A 6339-nucleotide genomic window follows, 5' to 3' on the forward strand; every position below is an offset into this window, starting at 1 on the left:
TTTTTTTTGTTTCATTTATTTCTGCTCTGATCTTTATTGTTTCCTTTTTCTAGATACTGTAGGATTCTTTTGTTGTTCTTTTTCTAATTGTTGGACTTGTTGAGTTAGAGTATTGATTTTATTTCTTTCCTCTTTTTTGATGTATGCATTTATTGCTATAAACTGACCTCTGAGTACTGCTTTTGCTGTGTCCCATAGATTTTGGTAAGATGTATCTTCATTCTCATTTGTTTCTAGGAATTTTTTTTTTTTAATTTCACTTTTTATTCATTCTATTACCCAGTACTTTTTGAGAAGTGTATTGTTCAACTTCCACATGTTTGATGTTTTTTCCTTGGTCTTCCTATTATTAATTTCTAATTTTATAGCATTGTGGTCCGAGAAGATGCTTTGTAGTATTTCAGTGTTTTTGAATTTATTGAGGTTTGTTTTATGTCCTAATATATGATCTATTCTGGAGAAGGCTCCATGTGCACTGGAGAAGAATGTGAATTGTGCTTTTGTTGAGTGGAGTTGTCTGTATATGTCTATGAGGTCGAGTTGGTTGATTGTGTTGTTGAGTTCTTCTGTATCTTTATTGATTTTTTTTTTCCTAGTTGATCTGTCCCTCCCCAAAAAGGGTGTGTTAAAATCTCCTACTACTATTGTAAAGTTGTCTCTTGTCCCTTTCAATTCAATTAATATTTGCTTCATGTATTTTGGAGCACTTTCATTGGGTGCATAGATATTTATTATCATAGTGTCTTCTTGGTCAATTGACCCTTTCAGCGTCATATAGTGACCTTCTTTGTTTCTTATGTTGTTTTTCACCTTAAAGTCCATTTTATCCAAAATTAATATTGCCACTCTGGCTCTTTTTTGGTTACCATTGGCTTGGTATAAATTTTTTCCACCCCTTAACTCTTAATTTGTGTTTATCTTTGTGTCTAAGGTGGGTCTCTTGTAGGCAGCATATCTATGGGTCTTCTTTTCTTATCCAGTCTGCCACTCTCTTTCTCTTGATTAGTGCATGTAGTCCATTCACTTGAATATAATTAGTGATAGATATGGATTGATTGCTGTCATTCCATTGTGTTTTTTTGTCATGTTGTTGGAGTTTCCTTGGCCCATATACTTTTCTATGTTGAGTTCATTTTGTTCTCAAGTATTTTCTCTCTTTTCTTCTTTATTTTTGGTTTTGTGCTTAATAAACCCATATGTTTTCCTTCCTTCTGGGTTTGCTTAGGGGGATTGTTAATTTTCTCTGTGGTTACCTTTGAGTGAATTCTTGTCTCTGTATTTTTGGAACAGTCTCTTCTATGAGGATATTGTCCTGTTTTCCTCTCCATTTGGAAGTTTTGTACCTAGAACTTTTATTCCCTCTTTGGTTAGTTGCTGTTGTCATGTGCAGATTGACTTCCTTGTCCTTTAGTGTACCATGTTTTATGGTCTTATTTTGAGTGTTTCTGATTTGGTTTTAGCGTTCATGTCATGTGTCCTGTTTTGTTGTTCTCTGCTGTAGGTTCTCTATTGGAAGGATTTCCTTAAGCATTTCTTGTAGGGTTGGTCTGGTTTTCACAAAATCCCTTAATTTCTTTTTGTCTGAGAATGTCTTGATTTCACTCTTACATTTGTTGGACAGTTTGGCTGGATTTTGGATTCTTGGTTGGAAGCTCTTTTCTTTAAGTGTTTTATGTATACCATCCCATTGCTTTCTTGCCTGCATGGTTTCTGCTGCGTAATCAGAGCTCAGCCTAACTGTTTGATCATTATAAGCAATATTTCTTTTGTCCTGGGCAGCTCACAAGATTCTTTCTTTGTGTTTGGTTTTTTGAGAGTGATTATGATATGCCTCAGTGTTTTTCTCTTGGGCTCTATCTTGTATGGGGTTCTTTGAGTTTCTTGGACAAATATCTTTTCTTCCTTCATGACATGGGGGAAGTTTTTTGTTAGTAAGTCTTCCACAATTTTCTCTTTTTATTTATTTTTTCTTTGCTTTTTCTTGTTCTGGAATTCCAATGAGTTGTATGTTGTTTCTTTTCATGTTGTTCCATATAACTCTTCGGTTCTCTTCATTTCTCTTAAGTCTCTGTTCTTATTTTTCTTTATACAGGCTGGTGTCAAGGAATTTAACTTCTAGTTGGGAAATGTGTTCTTCACCCAGTTCTAGCCTATTCTTTTGTGCTTCGACTGTGTTGTGTAATTCTGTAATTTTAGTATTCATCTTCTGGATTTCTAACTGCTGTTTTTGATGAGTTCTGATTATATATTAATCTTGTTATTTTGTTCTTGAATGTTTCTGAGTTCTTCCAGGGTACTGTCTGTGTTTTCCTTGCTTCTGTTTTGGGGTTCCTTGTGCTCTCGTAGAGTTCTATAAACATACCTTCGGATAAATCTGTTGCCTCCTCTTCCTCTGTGTTTAATGACACTTTTGTTTGAGATTTTATTTCTGTTGGCTTATCTGTTTTTTTTTTTTTGTTTGTTTGTTTGATATGAGGTTGCCTGTTGTTTCCTAGACATTTTGAAGTTGTCTTTAACTGTTAGTTATGTATTAATTTGTTTTGTGTTGTTTTGCAAGTCAATATTTTTGCAAAGATGGAGCTGGTGTATTTTATTTTATTTTATTTTTTGGTTATTAATCCAGATGTGCTGGGTTGCTCTTTAGTTTTCTTTGTGATGATGGAATCATTGTGTGGAATGTGGATGCAGGTCTCTGTTTGTCATAAAGGGCGTTTAGAACTCAAGCCAGCAGGTGTTATGGTGGCGTAATGTAGTTTTTCTTTTGGATGAGACAGGGGAGTGGCGGGGAAAGGAGGAGGAAAAAAAAAAAAAAAAAAAAAAGCTCCAAGCCACTAGTAGCCGTTCCCAGGGTTTTGAGTAGACTGCTAATGATGATGTTGTGCTGTTACAGGCCTGCAGCTCAAGTTTGGCAAAGACTCCAATGGTTAGGGGGCCGCCTCTTTCCGCTAGATTCAAACAGCCGCAAAAACCCCATACTCCAGGCCCTTCCATGCCAAAAAGCTGTCTTGGAATAGCTGCCCTGACCATGCCACAAATTTGTCCCAGGATCCACCTACTTGCAGTGAGCTTCTCTCTCTGCTCCCAATTCAGCAGCACCCAGAGCCAGAAGGGTCTCTGCTCCCTGCCTGTGGTCCCAAGTTTACCGATAAAAGTGGGTGTTGAAGGTAGATCTGTGGAGTGGCCTCATGTCCTCCGGTGTATTCTCTCCACTGCCCCTGATGCCCTGTCTTGATGGCTGGTCAGTGTTCCACAGGGTAGATTCCCCTATTTTTTATTCTTTCCAGCTGGTTACATTGCCTCTCCCTTCTTTCTACTCCCACTCCCCTGAGTTTGGTGTTCTCTTACTTAATGAGCTGCTCAGAGCACCAGAATCTCCACTTCAAACTGCCACACCTAGTTTTTCAGGCACTAGGATGTTAGAGGGAACTAACATGTGGGCTCCAGGTAAGACGCTGTCTTCCTGTTCAGTAGTGGATATCTTTGTCTCATTTTTGATCACAAAGGGATACCTTTTGGTATTTAATCATTAGTATGATGTTTACTGAAGCCCTAGTGGTGCAGTGGTTAAGCACTTGGCTACTAACTGATAAGTTAGTGATTTGAACCCACCTGCCACTCTGCAGGAATAGGTATGGCAGTCTGCGTCCCTAAAGATTACAGCCTTGGAAACACTCTGAGGCACTTTAGGGTCCTCATGAGTCATAACTGACTCTAGGTGTCCCCCCCACCCGTGACGTTTGCTGTAGGGTTTCCACACCCACCACTGTACCACCACCCCCAAGACCCAAAAGGCAGAGCTACTTCTAGGTTTTTTTTAATAGACACTCTCAGATTATGGAAACTCCTTCTCCTGTGTAGTGTTTTCTTTGTTCCTTAATCCTGTTTCTTATTCTCCCTAGTAAATATTGAATAAATGCTGGACATTTTGCATGAATAAATGCAATGGCTCTGATTACCTGACTATATTAGATTGTTTTTTCATTTTGTTTGTGCTGCTTGGCCAAGTTAATAATGAATGGGCTTGGGAATGTCACATCCTGGCAGAAAGCTGACACCTCCATCAGTACTGGGGATACAGGGAGACACATTCATGTTGTTTTTACATGTTTCACCTTCTTTCCATCCCCACTGCACCTGCCCTGGACTGAACCTTAAGTATAGCTTATCTTTGGGAGCTCTGATGGTGTAGTGCCTAAGGCATTTGACCACTAACCAGAAAGCTAGCGGTTCAGACCTACTAGCCACTCCTCAGAAGGAAGACTGGACAATCTATTTTCATACAGATACTGCCTCGGAAACCCAAGGAGGGGTCTCTGTGAGTCGGGATTGACTTGACAACATCTTTATTGTTAGCCTGTATTTCCAGTCACTCACTTCATTACAATTTGGCCATGGCCATTTGATTAAGATTTGTCAAATTCCCCCTTGTAACATCATACCTTCTGCTCACATGTGACTGAATTCAAGAGAAGGACCACCACGTTTTTTTCTCTAGTGAACTTCCACATGTAAGAGAGAGCAAGGGAAGGAACAAAAGTGGAAGCTGGACAAACGTCCTAATACCTAGCTTTATGTTTCCCTCACATTATGAACGGAAATCCACCCTTGTTGAAAGCTAGCATTGCCTTCCAATGAGAAAGTAATGTTAGGAAATCTTTTTGAGGTAAACTTTCATTTTTTAATTTGTTCAAGATTATTTGTTAATAATAACATAGTAAAAAATTTCTATGAAGAAGTAGGAACACCTCACAGTCCCCTAACTGTACAAATTGTCCTGTTTAACCTCATTCCTTATTTTTCAAATAATATCTCAATTTAAATACTCTTTTCCTTTCCAAGTAAAGGGAAAAGTTACGCTACACGAAGAAAATGTAATTCAAGGTAACTTTTTTCTTTTAATAAAAATGTGCCCTTCTCGTCATCTTTGTGAGTATAAATTTGATACTATAAATAAATGTGCCTTGTAAACTCTAAAGTGCTATAAAAATGAAAGCTATTTTAGTTAATAATTAACATTAATGCTAATAAAATATTGTCCCCTATTAAAATGCAAATGCTCTCGGGAAACTGAGACATTAAACCAATTATGCATGACTTGGTGAGAAATATTTCATCAGCAACTCTCCCGTGCAATAAATGAAGTGGTGATGGAGTAGAGGAATGTGTGTGTGTGTGTGTGTGTGAGAGAGAGAGAGAGAGAAAGAGAGAGAGAGACACTCTCTCTCTGACAGACATTGGAAGAGACAGAGCAAAAGAGATGGAGAAACGTACCGAATAATAAGGATTGAGGCAGAACTGGGATTGAGAATCTGATGACTGGGAAGAGGCTATCCTGACCATGTGGTGGGTTTGTTTTGGTGGAGCCACCAAGAAAGGGGCTAGAACTGTTATCCTTGTCTGCATTTCAGTCATGTCCTTGCTGAACCTCCATTTCCTCGTCATTACCTTGAGAGTGTTGGAATAAGGCTTTCTAACTTTGACAGTCTAGGATGCAGTGATTCAAAGGCCCATGAGAGTGGTGGTAGCAGCAATGTTTGATACTGTTCTCAAGGTCTGTTTGTAATGACTCTGATCCAAGCTCCTACAAGAGCAATTGCCTGGTGAGTCAGACACTGCATGAGATGGTGGTTTCCTTACGTGTGAACTAATTTTACATTCTTTATTCTACAGAGGAGGAAACTGAGATGCAGGAAGAACAAGAGTCTGGCAATCAAGGTCGCACGATGAGCTGGTGGCAGGGCCAGAATTGTGACTTTGTCTCCATGTTCTTTACACTTTTTTGTGGGTCATTCACTCCATGTCTCAATGTGATTTCAGGTTTCAAAACAGATTAATGAAGGAGGCAGAAGTAGAAGGCCAAGGGGAGCTACTGGTGCAAAGCTGTCTCATCTTCTTCATAATCTTTTCATTTCCCTCCCTCCCTCCCTAACCTGGCCTGCCCACCCTACCTTACTTCTTCCTTTTTCTCTTCCTTCCCCCACCCTTGCTTCTCCTTTTCTTTCTTTCCTTGAGATACAGTAAATGACAAACAAAACAGGTATATCCTCTGCCTGTGAGGGGCTTAGAGTCTGATGAGACACAAACAAATGAAATATTATGCGACAGTGCTTCTCCCCATGATCAAGAAAGTACAGAGTTTACAGGAACATCTAACATTGTCTTCAGATGGTTGGGAAGGCTTCCCAAAGCTTCTGGCCTATGAGTATTGTATGAGGCTTTCAACTGAAGGCCACTATGAGGATGAGCGTGGTGAACCACCTGGCCACTTCCATTGCTATTCTGTTGCCATCATGTGTGACATTTCACCTCTCAGCCCTCAGGAACACAGGACACACTACT

Source organism: Orycteropus afer, unplaced genomic scaffold (genome assembly GCF_000298275.1).
Source record: "Orycteropus afer afer isolate SDZICR_OR568_19922 unplaced genomic scaffold, OryAfe1.0 scaffold00106, whole genome shotgun sequence".
Lineage (NCBI taxonomy): Eukaryota > Metazoa > Chordata > Mammalia > Tubulidentata > Orycteropodidae > Orycteropus > Orycteropus afer.